General features: G+C 36.9%; 1 pseudogene; it reads right to left on the bottom strand.

Moving 5' to 3' along the window:
- Positions 1 to 9,170: 9,170 nt before the first annotated feature.
- On the bottom strand, positions 9,171 to 11,806 carry LOC149536502 (sucrose transport protein pseudogene; annotated as a pseudogene).
- Positions 11,807 to 22,873: the final 11,067 nt, after the last annotated feature.

Raw genomic sequence — 22,873 nt, 5'->3', positions numbered from 1 at the left:
GAAAATAACATAATAATAGGACATTTGTTTCTATATTAACATTAAAATTTACAATAATTAATGTTTACCTCTATTGAAGTTTTCTGAGATGGTGCATCCGTATCGCCCTATGAAAAAAATTAGTAAGTCTTAGAAATCAGCAGCAAAATTAAAGTAATAGACTTACCAAAAAAAATTAATAATAAAGTAGATTGTATATGTAAATCATTTTTCTTAAGTTAAAAATTTAGCATAACTAATGTTTATATCTAAAAAAATATTTGACATGTTCTACTTAATGTTTATATGTACACTTATGGTTTGGAAAGAAATATTTGGTCATACAAGACCCTATCATAGTTGACATTGATCGTATTTGAAGATTTCATTGATCATCATGATCTTCATCCATGTCGTCATCATAATCATCATCATCATCATCATCAAACTTGTCACTTTGATCATCGTCGTCACCACCACCATCTTCATCACCATCATCATCCTCTTGATCACTATCATCATCATGACCATCATTGCCATGATCATCACCATCTTCATCACCATCATCATGATTGTCATCAGCATCATCATCATCATTATTGCCATTATCATTAGCATGACCAAAATCATCACCATCTTCTTCTTCTTCATCACATGGTAACTATCATTCCTGATAATCATTTACTTCCTCTTGTGCTTCTTCAATATCTTCTTCTTTGATCACATTATATTTTACTGGCCTTCCTCTTGGGTCATGTCTAATAAAAAATGACCAACCTAGTTTGTCTAGAACACCAAAGTAAAACACTTGCTCACATTGACTTGGAAGAACATAGGGCTCATCTCCGACTAGCTCAAATGACCTTGTATTAATCATAGTAAATCCACTATCATGTTCAATAACATTCCTATCGGGATCATTTCGATTCAATTGTAACCTAAACCATTTGATGACAAATATAACTATTTTGAATGAATCAAAGTTGCACTCAAGTATATCATCCAAAATGCCATAGTATCAATTTTCAGATTGTTGAGGATGTATGTTAGTTCTAGATGAAATATTGGTGACCACAAAGACAACACTTATTCTGGAATCACACATTTTCTTCATTTCATCTAACTTTTTTGTGTAGAATTTATAGCCATGGTAGTACATAGCTTTGTGGTGTTTGACTTGAAATTATTGAAACATGTCAAGAATCTTCTCATTGATCTATAAGTTGATGTTAAACTTATGTCTCATGATTAGTAATCTTATGCATACCTTTGTATCTCTTAAGCCATATATTAGATCAAGTACCATTGGCATAAAATTGAGATCTCCATTATGATGAGCTTCTTTAACCGACTATGCAACACCATCTCATGTTAATGAGCAACGATTTTCTTGAGACTGTTCAATCCACACTATCATCCAATCAAGATTGTTTGCAATGTACAAGTGTAGTGCATCCAACTCACGACCAACTATAAAGAAGACAATTACACCAGTTAGAAACAACTTATATATATTGATGATGGATAAGAATTGTTAAATTACAAAAAAAAACTTATAATTACCTCTCACCCTCCTCAATCTACCTTTCCCTGTTAGGTACTCCCCTTTGAATTTGTCATTACAGTTGGAATCCCAAATGCGATCTACATGGATACCTACTGCAAACTTTGGAAGATATTCACTGATATACACCATGGTCTGGTATATCATATATCCCTCTATCATAGAACCCTCAAGATGTGCTCTTTGTCAAACCAAGCCCTTCATAAATTTCAAGTGCCTCTCAAACATCCACATTGATCTAGCTTGTACAGGTCCACACAATTCAATCTCCTCAACTTGATGTATGAGGTAGTGTTCTTGAGCATTGAAAAACGTTGGAGGTAAAAAAATTTGCATTTCACACATAAGCTATGGAATTTTTCTCTTCCAATATTTTATATCTTTTTTATCAATTTCCTTAGATGATAACCACCTAAAAGAGATTCAACACGCAAAAACACATAGAGGAGATTTCAAATGAAATTATACAATAGATTTCAAATAAAAAGCTACAAATCTAAGAAAAAATACTCTTCTAACCTCATGTATTTTCCAAGATCATATATAACTTGTTTAATACTATTGTCAAACTGTTGTGGAAGGGATAAAGGTAGGATGAACTGCAATCATTAAAAAATGATCATTTCAATATATTATTAAATAATGCAACTGGTACTACATTCAATCTTACAAATATACTGTAAATAGAAAACATGACTTACATTGAGGAAGGTATGCCAATCATGTGTCTTCAACCCTGGCCCAAAATCACCTTTCTTTGATAGAAGAGTGCTTATATTTGCAGCAAATCCTATTGAAAATTTTGTTTTTTTTATGACTTCTTTTAATGCATCACTTTTTTGCTCCGTTAATAACCAGGGAAGGGCACTTGTATTTATGCAGTCTCCATTCCTATTTGATTCAATGAAAATTTTTAATGCACGATTAGATTCATGAATGTCAGTAAATTTTTTAGCAATATTTTCTCTATCATGCCTTCCATCCAACATTTTCCATAGTGTCTCTGTTACATTCTTTCCAATATGCATAGCATCAAACAAATGCATGATTGGGAGATCCTTGTAGTATGGTAACCTACAAAATTGAGTAGGATAACTTTTCATTCCTCTAGGAAGTTGGTCATTGATGCCTTGATGACCTTCATGAGCATCAGTTATAGCATTAGTAAATATAAGATAATATCAAAATACAAATTGTAAACTTCGGATGACAAATTGGACATTACCTCGATGATTTAGTCGATCGTATTCCAACTTCCATAAATGAGGTGTCATTCTTCATGGCCTTGATGATGTCTCTTCTTTCCCATTGAAAAGATGTTTTTTGACAATTTGATACTTATGATTATGGTGGAGAAAGTGTCTAATCTCATCAAACACCTACTTTCCTAAACTTCTCAAATGACGACATTTCATCTTCGAACCACAAACTGTACATGCAAATTTTCCTTTTGTCTGAAGACCTAAAAGATCATGTATAATTGGATCATGTACAATGATCACGCGAAACTTAAGCATTCGATAGTAATGTGTAAGCACTATAACATACCAAAAATATGTAATCTTAACAATATAACATACCACAAAAATGAGTTAGCCTAGGGGCATCATGTATTGTCCATACAAGCATTGCATGGAATTGAAATTGTCAATGTCCTATCAGTCTAGAGATGTCATACATAGTGATGGAATTCCATAACTTCAACAACTCATTAATTATGGGCTCAATATACACATTCATATCTTTAACTTGGTATTTACCTAGCAATTGAATGAACATAAAAATTACGTAATTATTATAACCATTTTCATGCACTATTTATAAATTAATTTAGATAACTATAAAATAAAAAAATACCTAGCACAATCATTGACAACATTATGTGCTCCCTCTTTATGGACATCCAAGGAGGAATGTTATTGTTAATAAAAAAAATAGGCCATACTGATTAAATAGATCTCATATCTCCATATGGATTGACACTGTCTGCCGCCAATGAAAGTTTCAGATTATGAGGTTCTTCTTTAAAGTGTGACCATGTTTCTTCTATCTCTTTAAATGCAGAACCATCGGCAGGCATTCACATAATGTCATCCTGACTTCTATTACATGCATGGTAATCCATAAATTGTGCCAAGCTAGTGCACCTGAATAACTGTTCAAGACGTGAAATAATGGGAATGTACCAAAGAACCTTGTTAGGCACTCTTTTTGTTATTTGATCTGACCGATATCTACTAACATGACAATTAGGGCATTCTGTTGCAAATTCATGTTGTTTATGATATAGAATGTGATCATTGGGACATGCATGTATTGTCTGATACTTCATTCCAATCTGATCCATAATGTTGAATAATTCTCGGTACGAATGAGGAAAAATGTTTGATGGTGGTAACAAAAACTCACTAATCAACCTACAACAACAAATATGCATTGTTAATATAATGAATAGTAGTTGTATCCTAACATTTAAGATGATAAAAATAACATACCTGTATACGCGACATTGCTACATTGGATATACTATTCATAACCTTTAAGTTCACCAACAACATTATAGCCTACAATAGAGTTGTTTGGGAGCCTTTGTATAAGGGCTCGTGTGCCTTCTCAAGTAAAGGTATATCAAGACCATCTTCATCATTATTATCCGATTCACTAGTACCATCATTGTGAGCCTCTTCATCACTTGCCTTAATACCATCTTCTTCAATCATGTCCTCCGGCACATTATCATCTTCTTCCATGGGACTGTTATCCTCAGCTTGGATATTCACACCTCCATGTTCCTCCAGTAGCAAATCCACATTCAGCAATGGACAAAAATTGTGACCCCCTTCAACATGGCCATATTGCCTACAATGAATATGGGTTGTTGTGATTAGAATTCTTCGATTCTTTAAGCCCTTACACTTTTTGCAAGGAAAATAACATTTATCAAGTTTTCTTCGAAACTAAGCCCACAATGTAGCTATTGTCTCATTATTTTGTTCTGGGTTCATATTGTCAAGCATGGTCTTTCTTCATAGGAAAATATGCCTACAAATAAATTGGACATGTTGTGATTAATGTGTATATCTGCACATATGGTTTTTGTTAATTAATGTTTTCAAATGTAACTAAAATGATTACAAACATATCAAAAAGGACTTTCACAGGGTCTTAATACATCAATTGTTCTAACATGGTCATGTTGGTTATCTTGAGACCTTAATGTCTTCTCATGCCTTCAACCTTGACCTTAATGCTCCTGCATCATTCTCCCAAGGATCAAGGAAAGTTGGATCATCATGGAATTGAGTAGGAAGACCTTCTAGGAAGTTGCAATACTTCAACCTTGTAAGTGTCACGTCAATGCAATGGGTACTAAACAAACAATTTAAGTTGATGAGAAATAGTTGTTATGAATTCAAATTGTAAGCATCACCTCAATGCATTGGGTATTAAACAAACAATTCAAGCTAATAAGTATGGGTTTTTATGAACCACAACTCATGAAATATGCATTAAGTCCATACATGTTGTTTACAATGAGTATGAGTTTTTTTTCTAAGAACATACATGTTGTTTATAGTCAGTAAGTTTCTATATCCTCTAAGAAATTTGAAGCAATGGGCCAAAGTCACACAGTTGAAGATGATCATTGTCCCCTCAAAGCGTCATCGTTTGATTAATTATTGCATTGAAATATGATCTAGAAAGGGCCTTTCCACATAGTATGATGGCACTATTTGGCAATCATCGATCATGTGGTTATTGCAAAGAGGCTAAGGACCAAACATGGAATCATGGAGATAGTCCACGGATGTGCAAGGAAAATTTGTTGCTCTTTAGCTACTAATCTTTCTTTGTGCTTGTCAATTAAAACATTATTTTAAAACTTGATCTTAATACTTTTTATAATCAATGGATTTCTTTCCAATGTCTATCTCTCGACTCAACACATTTTTTCATTTTTCTTTCCTTCTTGCTTCATCATAAATACTTGGTTCACAAGCACTTATGGTGTACTTCTTGCTAAGATTATGAAGTGGACAATGACTTTCAATCTAGATAATCAAATATTTGGCTCAACTTTTTTGGGTAAGTGTGATGATATGTAGTCCACTATAAATTTTATCTTCAATGAAAGGATTAGCACCTCTAATTTTCAAATGGTGATCAACCAGAACTAGCTGACAATCTAACCTTAAAAATACATTTTATGCGAAATTCAAATCATAGTTAAAGAAATTTAGCTATTGGAAAATGGAAAGATTCACTAATACATTTGGTACCAAATTGCAATGGTAGTGCTGTTGCAATTTTTTCATCACAACCTTGTCGTCGTCGCAATTGCGATGGTCTACCATCGCAATTGCGATGACGACAAGGTTGTGACGAAAAGATTATGTCTTACTTCAGATATGAAATAAAATGGGCAAGAAATGTGGAAGAACATTAACTTTTTTTCCACCAAAACATGAGTAAAATTGTATAAACTGAATGTATTTTTAAAAATAATGTCAATTCCCTTCAAAAGAAATATTTTGCATGCAACTTATTTGCTAAAGATATTTCAAGTTTAGCAACTCTTTAATCATAGGATCCACAATAGTTGGAAGCTTTGACCTGTTTGTCAGCTGTGGCTTGGCCTGTAGCAACAAAAAATTCTTAGTATATGCATCTCAACATTGAAAAAATACATCAAGCAATTCAAGTAAGTTCCAGTCTATAAATTAACTGGCATTTGTTTCTTCTTTAACATATTCAAAAATCAAGTACAATTAATAGGAATACAAGAGCAAAACTTGGAATTCTACTAATGTCACCAATGTTAATCTTGGGTACTAGTACAAAGCTAGTAAGAAATCTGCAGTTGTACCAACTAAGATATTTACAAGACTTGATCACAAAAGGTTCATTTAGCATAAAAAAACTTCAAAAATATTGTATATATATACTCTTTGATGCTGGCAAAGGGAAAAATTATTTTAATGATGTTTTACGTAAGAATTGCTAGAGGAAATGATAAGCATGATCTCTTTGTTTGGTAGAATCCACCATTAAATTCCCTTGTGATTCACTCTCATTATGTCTCCCTTTCCACCTAGGATGGTTTTCTAGATGTACTCCTAATTTATCAGTATGAAAAGTCTTTTTGGAGCTGCAAGCTTCACTACCATGAACATGTTCGATTGGAGATCTCAATTCAACATCTTAATTATGCTTATGTGAGAAATTTAATGGGAGTTCATACATGACCATGTCATTTGAAATGGTTTTAATAACTAACTACTCTTATCCACTCCTAATGTTAATAGTAGAAAATTCCTTTGAGCATGTATTATCTAGATTGGTATCATCTGTAATTAGCTTCAATGATCTACTTGTGAGAGAGATGTCTAAACCTGTCAAAAAAAGTCACAGATTATGACAATTCGAAGTAATATCTTGCTGAGGATAAATTATTTATTTCAATAATTATTGGTGTCTCAAAACTAACAAAAGACACCCTTTGAAAATGCATCTTGCATTTTCCTGAATCCATAAGTGACCTTATATGAGGGAGAAATTATACTAGAATGTACATGGCCTCTATATACACAATATTATTGAACTGGGTCATCGAGCATTCACATGTTCAGCTTCATTCAGCTAAGTTCATTCCATGAGAAGAAATACACATAAGAAAATAAATTCATTCAAAAAACTTGTGACAACTTATCATGACAGACAAAATGGAGATGATACCTTCTATTTCGAAAATAAGTAAATATCTCCAAGGAAATACCAACTTCAAACTCATGCTTAGGTTGCATGTGTCAACATTCCCCATCGACCTTAGTCGCAAGGCTAACTAACTTATCAAGAGTGTGTATCCAACAAATGAAATTGGTATAAATGTTACAACCACCAAATTTGGAGGGCATGGAAATTCAGTCATCACTATCCTATGTAGTACACTTAATTTCATATGTTGGAATCATTTTGTGACTTGTACACATGATAGTCCAATAGTTTTTAATGTCATCTTCATCACAATTTTTCTATGATAGTCTAATAGTTGCAGGTGGCATCTTTGTCACAATTTTTCCATGATAGTTTATTATTCATCCAAATGGAAACCCTTGTAGGGAAGACCTAATTGCAATGCAACAATTAAATGTAATGTTGAAATATAGGAGAGAGATTCTTTTGGTTGAACTAGAAGATAAATCATCTTCTAACAAAATGACAGAGACTTTTGATGAAGGATCCTAGTAAATTTAGGTGCCATCTTCATCATAAGTTTTTGAAGATAGTCCAGTATTTGTAGTTGTCATCTTCATCAAAAAATTTCCATGATATTCTATTAGTTTGAGGAGTCATCTCCATCACAAGTTTTCCATGGCATACTTGTAGTTAGAGGTGCATTCAAGACCTTTTATCACTACATGAGCTAGTAGTAGATGGTGATTATTCATTATCATCATCATCATCTAACATAGAATCACATGAATATCATGTTTTATAGCCCACATGGCCTAGGTATTGAGGGTACAACTCCAAGCACTAAACACACCAGATTTCAAATTATTATCTTTATGTGTTGATGTTTAAGTTGAATTTTCTAGAGTTGAAGAGAGAAACACACTCAATTTTTTTTTCTTTTTGTTCTTTTTTTGAATATGAAACTATTGTCTAAATGATACAATATAATTATGTATTATTAAAACAAAAATGCAAGAAAAATATGATACCAACACAACTATATTTATAAAACAAAAATTTGTCATTATTATTTCTTCTAAGATTTTAAACCTACAGCTTCTGCATATACATTTCCTTTCTTTTCTTTCATTACTATAACAAAAAGTATAATAGTTGTTACAATAGACCAACATTCCAAATGATAAATCTGCATCTACACACTTTCAATAAAATGAAACAACAAGTACATTACATTCTTTTTGCAACTAGACACTTTTTAACACTTATCATCAAAACATCATTGAGAAAAAGCACTTGAGCGAAGACTCTCCCATTTATATTACACAACAATGGCTGAACTTTGGCATAAAAAATAATAATGATAGTAATAGTATTCATTTCCATCTTCAATATTATCATAAAAACCTACAAAAAAAATACACATGTACCTATGGAAATATGCTCGAAGAGAAATCCCTCTCCTCGATCGTCGGAGATGCAGGTGTGATTGGAGGTCGTGAATGGAAGAGCTTTTGAAGTCGAGCACAGCAGGAAGAATGAAAGAAAGACAATATCAAGAGTTTTGAACTACTATTCCACCCCCCCTATATTGATACAAATGCAGGGGCCCCTTTCATATTATTCCCAGGGCTAACAGGCGTCATTAATCAAGTGGGTGGAGAAAACCTGAAAGAAACTAGGCTCAGAGAAAACCATGTGAAAATGCAGAGATAACCATGTGAAAATGCTCCAAAAATGTCAAATGAAATTGGACGCGAAAGACGTAAAAGGGAAAATGTTTTTTTAACTTTGCAGATTTATAAGCCTTGTGTTGGTCAAAATTTTGACCAACATGGGTCTTATATGTAAAAAAACAAAAAAATTTCCTCTACATTGTAACCACCCTAAATTTATTTAGTTGATGGTCAAAATTTTTGGTCGAAAAATGATGTTAAATGTAGTAGTGAAGGGCTACAAAAACAACCAAAGATGCAATTTTAATAGAACTATGAGGAGGTACAGATTTGTGTTTTTCAGCAAGTTTGGTGATGATAACAGTACATGCAAGCAAAAGGCACAGAATGAAGTTTGCGATTGCCCACAATAATTTAGGACCTGTCCTGTGAGCCATAGTTTCTATCATCAAAGAAGCTACTCCTAGAATTATTGAATTTAGCATTAGGCCAAATGATCCTAATCTGACACCTTCATCATATAAAATTGGAAGAGGTCCAGGACCAAAATAATTTCCCTTATAAACTTCTTGACCCACCAATTTGTGTCAAAGAGTAAGAAGGGGAACCACGCAAGCCATGTCAATGCCGTTACAATAAGTAAATACAACATTGGAGAAGGGAGATCTCTAAAAGCACTAATGTCTCCTGGGTTGCTTCATCAGCCTCCTGCTCCTCATCATCTTCATCATTTTCATCAATTGGATTATGAATTTTACCTCCCACTGCCTGTGCCCTCACTTTTTCTTCTACTTGAGCCTTTGACCATCTTTTTTCAAGGGTGGTTGTTACACTAAGAATGGTAGCAGCCACTAAGAGGATTATTGCTATAAAAAATGCAGACTTTAGATTAGTACAGCTGACACCACATGCCTCTATTCTTGTGAACGGAAGAATTTTATACCATTTACTATAAGAACCACTCGTAAATCCTAAAACATTCCCTACTACCATAAATAGTGAGAAAAAGGCATTGGCACTCCTAGTTTGTCTCTGGTTTTTTCTTGCCAAAGGAAAAGCATTTAGAAATACATATGGGTGGAGCTTCAAGAGGCACTAGAATTTAGTAAAATATTTCATTCATCAAATTAAAGTCCTTCATTTAGCAAGAGAATACAATCTAGAGTTCATTTATGGTTGCCTAGTTTTAATTTCTTGTGGCTATTTGTGAAGAGAAAAATTTTCTCATGGAAACACTATATTGAGTCCTTGAATGATAGGGAGATTTAGAATTCTTCCCTCAAAATTTGCACTACTTAGCCCATGAAAATGAACAACTTTTTCCTTGGAGTGAAATTCCCTATGGACAATGCCCCTCTCTAAGGAATGCGAAGAAATCAGACCTTTCTAGGATATAGTAAGTGAAATATAAACCAAGTATGGATGTCCTTTTTGGCAAGTCTCTCCATTGAGAAAAGAAACTACATTTGCAGTAGAGGATTCTTTATTGGGTACACACTAGAATATAAAAAATCAAAACCTATCTAGCACTACCTTTGATGAAATATGCACTCCTAATAGGAAATGCTCGACATAAGATAATGGGATATAGCCTTTGATGAGCATAATTATTCAAATTACAACCATCAAGAGCTAAATTTTAAAACTCTATAACCATTAATGAAATCTAATGATAAACCATAGGAAATTATTGGCTTCAACCAAAGCTTCTTTAAATGTGGTATGGAAACAATTTAAAAGACGTATTATGAGCTATGGTAACGAAATATTTTTCTTGACAAAATTTTTGAAAGAAAAAAAAATTGGTACATCCCTTTGTAAATGGTAAATAAAAAAATTCCATAGGTAAAACTTTCTCCAAAGGGAATACATATAGTTGATTGTGGATTAATACAGTAATAGTTTCATGAATCTAAACATTAGTCTTCGTAGATTAAAAATTAATCACCTCACCATCCTGTAATGGCTGATCTTAACAGAGAGATTCTGTAAACATATACTTCCTTCAAGGTCTATTTTTTGCATGGCTAAGCTAAGGAGGTTTTTCCAGACAACCTTAATGGAAAAGTCTTGAACATTGGGCATTGAAGATTAAAAACCTCAAGAGGTGGGAAACATCAAAGTTTTGCATTAATCAAAAAGGTTTCTTTCTCTAAACATTTGAGTTCTTCTATACATGGTACTTTTTGTTGGAAATTTTCTATAAATGGTCATGTTCAAGCAGGATTGGAGCTAACACCAACATAGGACAAATGTCTACAAGTTGACCGTTACCTTGAACAATACTACAAGATGACATTGAAAAAAAAAAGAGGGGAAAAATAAATGTAGCTCAAAAAGGCTATAAGTAAGGCCTTAATCATCATCTTAAACATAAAATTTCTAGATACCATTGCAACAAATAGAAAAACAATATAAGCATGACCTACCTGATAAATCTGTGAGGATTTCCCTGCAAGGCCCTTGAAGCATATTGTTGGCAAGATCAAGGAGCCAAAAACCCAAAACAAAAATAGTAATAGCTCTTGGCCTTTATGAGATTGAATCACCAAACATACATCCCAAATCTGCTGAAAATCCAATGAGCATAACTGCCATTACCACAATGCATGCTCCCATAACTATAAATGGCCTCCTTCTTCCCCGAGAGCACTTGCATCTATCACTATAATACCCCACTATTGGTTGCAAAACATGCCAAAAATAGGGCCACACAGCCATATATCACTAACCCATGTATGAGGAATACTTAAAACCTGCACATATGGCATCAGTGTGGAGAGCTGCAAAGCCCATCCAAATTGCATCCCTGTTGCCACTGATGCAACCTTGCTAGAGTTCTCAGAGGAACTCCATTCTTCACTTTTATTCCCACACAAAAATTTCTATTCATTATTAAAACAATCCCACCAACTCCAAAAAATTGGTATCCGTATGACAAATAATAGCAATTTTTCAATGAAACTCACAGTCAATTACTATGGCGATAAAAGAAGTTTCAAATGACGGATATGCCGATAACATTAACTATTGCATGAACCTAATGATTCCATATTATATATATATATATGATGTCTTGTGATTCACGTGTGAGCAGGTCACTATAGTCTTTGTGATTTATATTGGAGCTACTTACTATGTATGTGATGTATGGAAAGCTAAATAACTTGTGTACCTGTGATGTGTATGAGCAAGTTTTTGTATATGATACAGGTGCACATTATAATCACGATGTGTGTGATTTGTGATATGATCCTTATGAATATGTGTAAGTTGTTGCAAATAATGATAGGTTATGGTAGAGATGGAAACATCGCCTGAATATAATGAGTATTTAGATTATTGGGTTATTATTGCCCAATCCTAAATAATTTTCAAAAAAACACAAAAATTAAATCTAAGATGTCTAGCAAGATTATCCAACACAATCTCAAATCTAGCTTAAACACATTTGATTTTGACAATCCCTAGTATTCAATGAGGAATAGCAAGCTCGAAAGAAGATACATCAGATTTGAATACACAAAAATTGATTCTTGGAGCCAATAACATAGCAGAAGCTAAGGATGTGCTTGGGTCTCGTTACCAAAGTCAATCACAATTGTAAAATTGCATTTGAAAGGACATTGTCTTATCATGACAAATGTTGTCCTAGGGGAGATTGTATTACTGGAGAATTAACAAAGTGATGGAGATCCTCTCAAGTCTACTTGCAACATTCTAAAGTTTCAAAATATTATGGTAAAAAAAGAGGGAAGCATGGATGGTCATGTGGTGAGCCAAGCTGGGATGTGCATTATCAATAAACATTTTCACCACATGGCGTTTTGGCAAGGTGCAGGATATGCGGGTGGTAAGGGTTTGCCATCTTTGCAGGTATTCGGAAAGGCTGACAATTGGTTTAGCTAGGGAGTCCTCGATATACGCAAGGTACATGAGGCCCAAATCCGTAGATGAGACCAAAAGGATGTCACACAGCCGAGAGGAGCGGTAACCCACTTCTCCTCTTTCACTTCTCAAGGGTATAAAGTTCCTTGAGGCTTAGCCCGAATGACAAAATCTTGATCCCAAGAGAGGTGTCTTTCGATTCACCTCTCGATTCTTATACTCTGCCGGAGCGCTGGAGTTGAGGTCGTCCAAGGGGTGATGAAATCCCCAAGCAGGCCTCCTAAAAAGAAATAAGGTTTTGGATCCTAATCTTATGCACCCAAGATGGCCTCGTAAGACGACAAGGGGAGAGAAGACTCGGATGACCTTGGGCTAAAAAAAACGCTTGTTCTTTTACCAACTGACTCTTATGTGTGCTAATCTAGACTTTGCAAGCACTCATGTTTAAGAGACAATGTTCAATTCCAACTTGAAGCGCCAACAAAAGTAAATCGATCAAAGAATGCAAACAATAAGAAGAGTTAGGGTCAACAAAAGAAAACTTGCGCGCCCGAAGGCCCTCCACGTCAAGTATCGATTAATTTTCTTTAAGGCATTCAAGATTGAGTGTGAGTTTGTTTTAAGCCCAAAAAAAAAGTGTGTGAGGTTCGATTTCAAGCGCGCACCCGGAGGCTCTCCACGTCAGTTTTTGTTCAATTTTAGTGCCCAAACTTGAAGTGTGATCGATTTAATCTAGAGTTTTGGCAATTTAAGAATTTTGATAAAGTTAAAGAAAACGTTCAAAGACTAAGTGAGTGAGTTAGATTGTGGAACATTTAACACCTTTTTCAAGTAGACCCATCCCCATAAATGGCGCTGAGATTGCAACCAATGATTAATATTTGATGGGTGATTAGAAGAGAGGTGAGTCCAAGGAACTACTCAAATTGATTTTTGTAAATTTGTATTTTAACTTAACAAAGTTTCTTAAATGTCAAAAAATCAAACTTTACCTAGATTGCATGTGAAAAAGAGATTTGTTTTGTTCAATTTTAGAAGCTCCAAATGAAGTGTTTGATATTGTAATGGTTAATTTATCCTTGGCATTCAAGATTGGATTTTTTGTTTTAAGCATGCATTCCAAGGAAAGTTGATTTTAATCCATGACATTCAAGAGTGTGTTTTGAGCAACATTCATTCAATGGAAAATGTGTTTAACCATTCAAGTTCATTTTTTTAGCAACATGCATTCAAAGACAAATGGTTAAAAATTCAAGTTCATTTTTTAGCAACATGAAAACCTGCAAGAAACATGGTTAGTGGTTCCATATGTGCTCCAACCTGCAATGAGACAAAAAAAAAGCAATTTAGTTAGTTAGCCAAAATCTTCAAAAATGAGAGCTTAACTATGGGAAAATTTTTTTTAACTTTTTTTGTTGTTTTTTCTACGCGTAAAAATGCTTAAAATGGTCTAAATCCTACGAAACCACTAAAAGTCAAATTTTTAGCTACAAAGTGCAGAAATAAAGATTTTCAAATAGAAATGCAACATAAGCAGGCAGAGACGACAGTCTATCAAGTAGAGATGCCAAAATACGAAGACGCTGAAATACAGAGACGCTAGTATTCAAAGATGACAGAACAGATTTGTGGCACAGAAAATAGGTGACAAGCAGAGACGCCGATTTGCGCAGATGCAGATTTTTGCAGACGACAATTTTCGCAGACGCAAATTTTCGCAGATGTCAATTTACGCAGACGCAGATTTTCATAGATGTCGATTTGTGCAGACGCGGATTTTCGTAGACATCAATTTTCGCAAACGCGGATTTTCACAGATAGAACAGGTTGCAGATGCCAAAACTGCGCCAAAAAAGCTAAAAAAACGCGATTTTTTTTTTTAGATGGTATTTCTTCTTCCTAAGTGCATTCTTTAACCTGCAAAAATAGGTAAAACACCCTCACAACACACTCAAACAACAAAAAACATTAGATGGTTAGAAAAATAACATATAGATGAAAATAGATGATTAAATGACCCATAGTGGGGTCCCACCGGGCTTGCCAAAATGTAGAACAAGAATTAGTATGCAAAGAACATTTACAAATAAAGTAAACATTCACAAACCAAAAACTAAATTCACATATATGCTTAGACAAAGAAAGCAAATAAGAAGTGCAAACCTCACAAGAGAAAACACTCCATGCTTTCTTGATTCTGTAGATGTGTCCTTTTGCTATGGATGTATGCTCAAGATGCTCAAAAGCTGCTTCAATGGAGATGGGTAATGGCAAATTGGTAGCTTTGTGAGCTCTCAATTTGGAATTATAAGGGTATGGGTATGTCTTTTGGCTCTCAAAAGGGCATGGTAACTTTAGCTCAAAGATTGTTGATGAAATGGCTTGGGATGGGATTCAATTTATAGGCTAAGGGGTAGACGGATGGAGGGCTTAGATGCAAGGATGGATGAAGGCTTAAGGAGGGATAGGATGCACTCAAAGGAGAGCACATGGATTGTGCATGTTTAGCACCAATGGGAAAGTGACACTTGTCACAAGGAGGATGAGTGTGAGAGGGTAGGGTAAAGGGTTGGTTAAAGGCATGATGAGTGGGGTTGAGTATGTAAGAGGGATGTAAGAGGAATGAGTGTGGAAGAGGGAAGAGTGTGGAAGATGGGTGTAAGAGTCATGAGTGGTCTTGTAAGAGTCTTTTATGTTTTGTAAGAGCACTCATGACTTAGTGGTTGGGCTTTTTTGAGGGGAGACTTTGGTTTGGATTAGGAAAGTCTTAAACTTTTTTAAGGAATGTGACAACATTAGGGGGTGGATTAGGCTTGGGTTTAGGATTAGATTAGGGATGTTAGAGATGTGCAAGTGGATGGCATTAATGAGGGTGGGTGAGTTAGTGGCTAAGCTTGGTTAGTATGGGTGGATGGGGTGGATTAGGCTAAATGGAGGATTAGAGATAGGTTAGGGGTTTTTGAATTTGAGGATTTCATTTATCAAATAGATTTATTTAATAAATGGGGATTTTTGGAATTAGATAGGAGAAAAGGATTTAATTGATAAATAATAGATTATTTGATTTATCAATTAGGACTATAGATGATTAATTAAATTAATCAACTAGGGATGGCAAAGGATTAATTAAATAAGAATTTAATTAATGATGCCTTTTAGAGATGGCTAAATTAGATTACCAAAGTAGTGTAATCAAATTTAGGTGTCTACATTTTGCCCCTCTTTGACATAGTGTTGAGACAACACTATTTCAAAGAAGTTCGAATGAAGATGACACGAGGAAGATGTTTTAGCAACAAGGTTGCCCCAGTCTCGGATAAGAAGAGGAGAGACTAGACTTAGATGATGCCCCCTCAAGAAGGCGGCGGGGAGAGAAATGAGGCTCGACGACTTCTTGAAAAGTACAAGAAATTGAGACGAGCTGAGACATAGGTTGGCGAAGAGAAGGGGCTGAATTAGCTCAAACTCTCACTACGGGAGAATGATAAAGGGAAATCAGAGGCACAATAGTAAAGCAAGCTTAAGACTTTCCAGGATTGGGGGGGGGGGGGGAGATGGAGGAGCAGAGCGCTATAAAAGGAATCCATGGTAGGGAGATGGATGATAGAATGATAAAGTTGATGCAACAGGATTTCAAAGAGTTAGACTGGCGGAAGATGGGTTTCGGAGATCCCTAGGACTAGGATTGTGGATACATAAAGCTAAGCGTGAGGAGTGATTCAAAGAGATATTGATGCATAAGCTGAGGTAGGAGCGATAGATGTAGGATATGGATGGGGGATAATGGAGATGAAGGGAATCCATTGAAGCTTTTTGAGTGGGGGGATACTTCAAAGAGAAGTACCACCATGTAGTTGAGCAATAGATTTGCTATAGGACTGTTGGTTAATTGCCAAGGTTACCAAGAACATCAAGGCCTTTTCACCAACTATCCAGAGGACTGACGAACTAACTCAAAACAAACACACAAGGATTGCCCCAGTATCACACATGAATCCCAGAGGAAGCATCATGGAAATGACACTAGGTAACCCACAAGCAGAAAAAGAAAATAAGCAAAAGACCTGATCAAGACCTTACACTCTAATTGCCTCATTCGCAGCATACCATGATATGGAAGATCGTGGCAACCTTGAGGAGGGAACAAGGAGATTTCTTGGAAAAGATATTTCAAGACCCAAAAGGGAAGATCCCAAATCAAAAGAAAGTGAAAATCCAAAAGAGAATTGTTTGCCAATGAGATGGGTAGGACGAGGTACTAATGGGCCAAGATCAGACATGAGGAAAGCTATATCCTGCAAGGATCTATCAGAGAGAACCTAAGCTGATGGATCTGGATGAGTGATGCGTCTGGCAAGCTGAACTAAGAAGGATAACACTTTGGTGACAAGAGATCTAGCTAAAGGATGCATTGGAATATCTAACCAAGGTGTGCAAGATGTTGACCAAGGATGAACTAACACGAAAGTCAGATAGATACAATGATACTAGGCTAAAGAGGATGTACAAGTTGACAGACCAAGATATGTTACAAATGTACAAGTTTGTTCATGTTTTGGTTTTTTGTGAGATGGAAATGTTTGTGAAGGATGGGATGTCTATAATAGTTGATAGGTGGATAGGTATATGGTTTGTGAAAAGCTTAAGGAAAATGGGATTCTGTGCGTGCATGTGATAGGATACAGGCTAGGATACAAGATTATTTACAAGCTGGAATATGGTACAAGCTTTGCACAAGATTCGGATATATACAAGGTATGGTACAAGATTTACAACGTATAATACAAGCTTTGGTACAAGATTTACAAGCTGTACAAGAGGTATTGACAAGCTCCATCAGATTTTGGATATTTGATTGGAACACCAAGGGAAAAAGCAGGTGTCTTATGAGATGGTGGGTGGATGGATGAGGGATAGGATAGTGATAGATAATGGATTAGTCTTTAGCACACAAGGCACCTGAATTACCAAGTTTTCACCAAGGTACCTATCCAAGGCACTTGAATTGCCAAGTTTTCACCATTGGACGCTTATTTCTCTTTACTATTTTTTTTTGTATTTTTTCAAAAGATGGGTATTCCAAGGATCTTCAAGCATAGAACTTCTTGAGATGAATGATGTTAGTGGGATCATTCAAGAGTTCTCCTTCTAGTGTAGATAATTGATAGGCTCTAGAGCCAAAGGAGGCAGTAACCACATAGGGACCAAGCCATGTAGGTTCAAACTTTCCTTTCTTTTCTCGATCTGCTTGGACCTTCATATTTTCTTTGAGGACCATGTCACCTGGCTGAAAATGTCATGGGAGCACCTTCTTGTTGAAATTCCTTTTGAGACGAGTTTGATAGACTGTGAGATGGTCATAGGCTTGTTGTCTCTTCTCGTCTAAGAGATCTAGCTGGGTGAGTCGAGCTACTCTGTATTCTTCATCTGAGATTTTCCCTCGCAAAGATATGCGTAGTGAGGGAAGTTCAAATTCTATAGGTAATACTGCTTCGGCACCATAGACTAGGGAGTATGGAGTTGTGCCTGTGGATGTACGGAAGGAAGTTCGATAGGCCCATAGAGCTGGATTTATTTGAAGGTGCCAATCACGGCCGGAATCATTGACAACTTTCTTTAGGATTTTGAGGAGGGTTTTATTAGTTGCCTTTGCCTGGCCGTTACCTTGTGGGAAATATGGGCTAGAAAAGTGGTGATCGATGCGGAGGGAAGTGCATAATTCTTCCATGTTGAGATTTTCAAAGTTACCTCCGTGGTCAGTGAAGATGGTGGATGGGATGCCGAAGCGGTAAACAATGTGGTACAAGATGAACTTGGAGACTTGAACTCCTATAGCTGAGACTAGGGGGACTACTTCCACCCACTTAGTGAAATAGTCTGTAGCTGTTATTATCCATTTATGTCCATCAGATGAGAGAGGTGTGATAGTTCCAACTAGATCAAGGCCCCAACAAGAAAAAGGCCAAGGTGGTGCAATAGGCTGTAGATCCTGTGCTGGAGCGTGCACAAGATTTGCATGTTGTTGACATGGGAGACACTTTCTGACAAAGTCACAAGAGTCTTCTTCAATGGTAGGCCAATAGTAGCCTGCTCTAAGGATTTGTCGTGCTAGGACAATACCACTCGTGTGGGCACCGCAAATTTCAGAATGTACTTATTTTAATGCCATCGCGGCCTCATTTTCATCTAAACATCGAGAGAGGGTATCATGATAACCCCGACAATATAGGGTATTAGCTATGATAACATAGCGGGATGATTTTTGAATAAGGTTCTAGCGTTGGGTGCGTGTGAGGTGAGGGGATATGATACCATCGTTAAGGTAAGCATGAATTTCATGGTACCAAGGGGATTGGGGACCAACCAAGATACAAAGACGGTTTGAATCCTCATTTGCATAAGCGGGTGTGAGGAGCTGCTCAACTAAAAATTCATACTGCGTAGCTTCTTGGGGAATTTCCAAGAGCAAGCCGATAGTGGCCATGGCATCTAATGCCTTGTTCTGCATTCGAGGCACTTGTGTAAACTGAAGCTTTGTAAAATGCTGGGTCAGCTGATCAACTAGCTCTTTGTAGGGTAATAGCTTTTCATCTTTGGTTTGATATTCATTTAAGACTTGTTTGATGATGAGTTGGGAATCACCAAAGACTTGTAACTTAGTGATATTCCATTCTGCAGCTATCTTTAATCCTACTACAAGAGCTTCATATTCTGCTATATTGTTAGTGCTAGGGAATTGTAGCTTGAAGGCTTTTGGAATGTAATCTCTTTGAGGTGTAACTAATAATATTCCTACCCCTGATCCATGAGAGGTGTATGAGCCATCAAAATAAAGCTTCCATGGGGGTTGTTCTTCAATTGGGCAAATATGCTCATCTGGAAATTCTGTGAGCAAAGGATATGCATCTACTAGAGGTGCATCAGCTAGGTGATCTGCTATAGCTTGCCCTTTGATTGCCTTTCTGTCCACATACTAGATGTCAAACTCACTTAGTAGCATAACCCATTTGGCCAAACGGCCTGTAAGTGTTGTTCTGGAGAGCATATACTTGAGAGGGTCAATCTTGGAGACTAGTTGGATGGTATGACTTAGCATGTAGTGGCGAAGCTTTTGAGTTGAGAAAACAACTGCCAAACAAGCTTTTTCCATAGGAGTGTAATTGAGTTCATAACCAACTAGGGTTCTACTGATATAGTAGATGGCTCTCTCTCTTCTATAATCATCATGTTGTGCTAGAAGTGCCCCTAGGGCAGTAGGTGTTGCTGATATATACAAGATCAAGGGACGACCAGGAACTAGTGGAACCAAGATAGGGGGATTGGTGAGATACTGCTTGAGCTGATCGAAGCTGCGCTGACATAAAAGATCCCACTTGAAGTTCTCATTCTTCTTTAGCAAGTGTGAAAATGGTGTACACTTATCTGCAAGTTGGGAGATGAAGCGCCAGACAGATTGAAGTTTTCCTTGAAGAGAGCGAAGCTATCGCAGTGTTTGGGGAGGAGGCATGTCTAAGATAGCCTTGACCTTTTTGGGGTCGATCTCTATACCCCGCTTAGAAACTATGAAGCCTAGAAGCTTGCCAGATGTGACCCCAAAGACACCCTTCTTGGGATTAAGCATGAGATGATATTGGGCCAACCTATCAAAGACTTTTTCCAGGTCAGCAAGATGATCCATGAAGGTGTGAGATTTGACTAGGATATCGTCCACATAATCTTCCAAAATGCTATGGATAAGATCATGGAAAATGGCTGTCATAGCTCTTTGATAGGTAGCCCCAGAATTCTTTAGGCCAAAAGGCATTATGGTGTAGCAAAAGGTTCCCCAAGGGGTAGTGAATGTTGTCTTATGCTAGTCCTCTTCTGCAATCTTGATTTGATTATACCCAGAAAATCCATCCATAAGGGACAGAATTTCATGTCCAGCTGTAAGATCTACAATCATATCTATGTTGGGCAAGGGAAAATCATCCTTTGGACAAGCTTTGTTAAGATCTCTAAAATCAGTGCAGATTCTAATGTCACCGGAAGGCTTAGTGACAGGGACCATGTTGGAGATCCATTCTGAGTAGTCGATAGGTCGGATAACCTTAGATGCTAACATTCTTTCTAGTTCAGCTTTGACTAGTAATGCCACCTTGGGGTGCATTTTTCTAAGCTTTTGTCTGACGGGCTTGATCTTTGGATCGACTGCAAGATGATGAACTACAAGCTTTCGATCAAGTCTTGGCATGAACTGATATGACCATGCAAATCGGCCAATGTTCTCTCGTAAAACCTCAAAGAGGAGGTCAGCTTGGTCTTGTGATAGGGATGCAGCAATGTGAACAATTCTAGGGATCTCTGAAGAACCAATGTTGACTTCTCTAGTATCCTCTATTAGAATAGAAGACACCTCTGGTCGATTATCTTGAGGAGGCAATACTAAATCCTCATGTTCTACTTGTGGCTTTCGATTTTCTTGCTGAGGGGTTCTCTTTGCTGCCTTAGCTAGTCCCGGTTTTACCTTAGTTCTAGTTTTGGGTGTATCGAAAATAGGTTGGGGATTTTCTCCAAAATACCCCTTGGGATCTAGCTTGTAGATGTAGGCAGAATCTGGCTTTGTCTTCTTATGAGGAGTTTCGGCTCCCATGAATCTTAGAAGTGCTTCCTCTGATGCGAACTCATCAATATGTATGACACTTGGTTGGTCCCAATCTATGAGTTGTGGATGAGCAAGTGGTAGGTCAATGAGATGGATGGATAGTTCTTGGAGAACAGAGTCTCCTAGGAAGATTTGGTCTGGGATATCGTCGTAGGCTCTCTTTTCAACTTCCTCAGGAATGTCTTCAATTTCTACAAGGTCGCGGTGGATGTTCAAAAAAGCGTGACCGTTCTCATTGGTGCCCCCAGTTGTGGGTATGCCAAAGCCAAGACCTAACTTTATTTCCCAATTGTGTGCTTCGATGGGACATTGCATGCCCCTTTCTTCTGGTCCTAGTCCACCTCCTTGATAGTTCCATTTTTCAGTGATAAGCTTATGTTGTTGGGGATACTTCTGGCTAAAGTGATCAAGGCGTGCTTGATTTCTTGGAGGTGCATCCTTATGTAGCCAATTGTTGATATCTGGAGTGAGCTCCTCATGAAGAGGGCTTTTTGAGGACACAAAGGTGGTTGGGCCAAACTGTTTGTATCGAGGAGGTGGAATCTCCTTAGCTTTGTGATATGTTGGCCATCCATGGGTATGTGGATCAAGTGGGATTGCTCCGACAGCAAATGCATCTGATAGACTATATTCTTCACAACCTTTGTTGTTGATCTTTACAGTAGATAGGGTGGAGGCAAGGATGGTTTCTGTGTCATTACAAGTGTGGTATGAGCTGGCGATGGCTATGCCAATGTCTATTCCAGGGCAATGGTTTGTATATGAAGCTTCAACTGCATTGCAGTAAGCAAAGGGTTCTCGATCGGCGTGGATGGTTACCTCAGTGCCCTGATGCGAAAATTTGATGCACTGATGGTAGGTGGATGGAACGACCTTCATAGCATGAATCCATGGGCGACCGAGGAGGATGTTAAATGGTAGGTTTAGATCAACAACATGGCAAACTATCTCTTGGATGATCGGCCCAACCTTGATTGGTAGCAAAATAGTCCCTTCTGTGGTCCTTTCCAAGTTTTCATAAGCTTTGATGGTGATAACCTCACTAATCATATCTGCCTCAATATACCCAGCTTGTTTTATAAATTTTAGGGTGCAAATGTTCAAGGCTGATCCATTATCTATCATTACTCTTTTCACAGAAAAATTGGATACCATGATGGCTATGCGAAGCGAAAGGGTGTGATCTGGCTCAACCATGGGTATGTCGGTGGGTTTGAAAGACAGGGCACATGAGGATGAAAGGTGTCCAACAAGATTATGAAAATCAGTAGCATTGATATCAGAAGGGACACGGGATTCTATGAGAGCACTGTCAAGGATGTCTTTGTACACAGGACTAGTGCGGAGAAGGTATAAAATGGATATTTGGGCTGGCATGTTCCCAAGGTGTTCCAAGATATTGTACCGGCTTTTTGATGGAGCTGATGG

Source organism: Cupressus sempervirens, chromosome 10, assembly GCF_028749045.1.
Source record: "Cupressus sempervirens isolate cs-2001-9-10 chromosome 10, ASM2874904v1, whole genome shotgun sequence".
NCBI lineage: Eukaryota > Viridiplantae > Streptophyta > Pinopsida > Cupressales > Cupressaceae > Cupressus > Cupressus sempervirens.
Note: the sequence above shows the minus strand (reverse complement) of the source record. Positions and strands in the feature narration are given on the sequence as shown.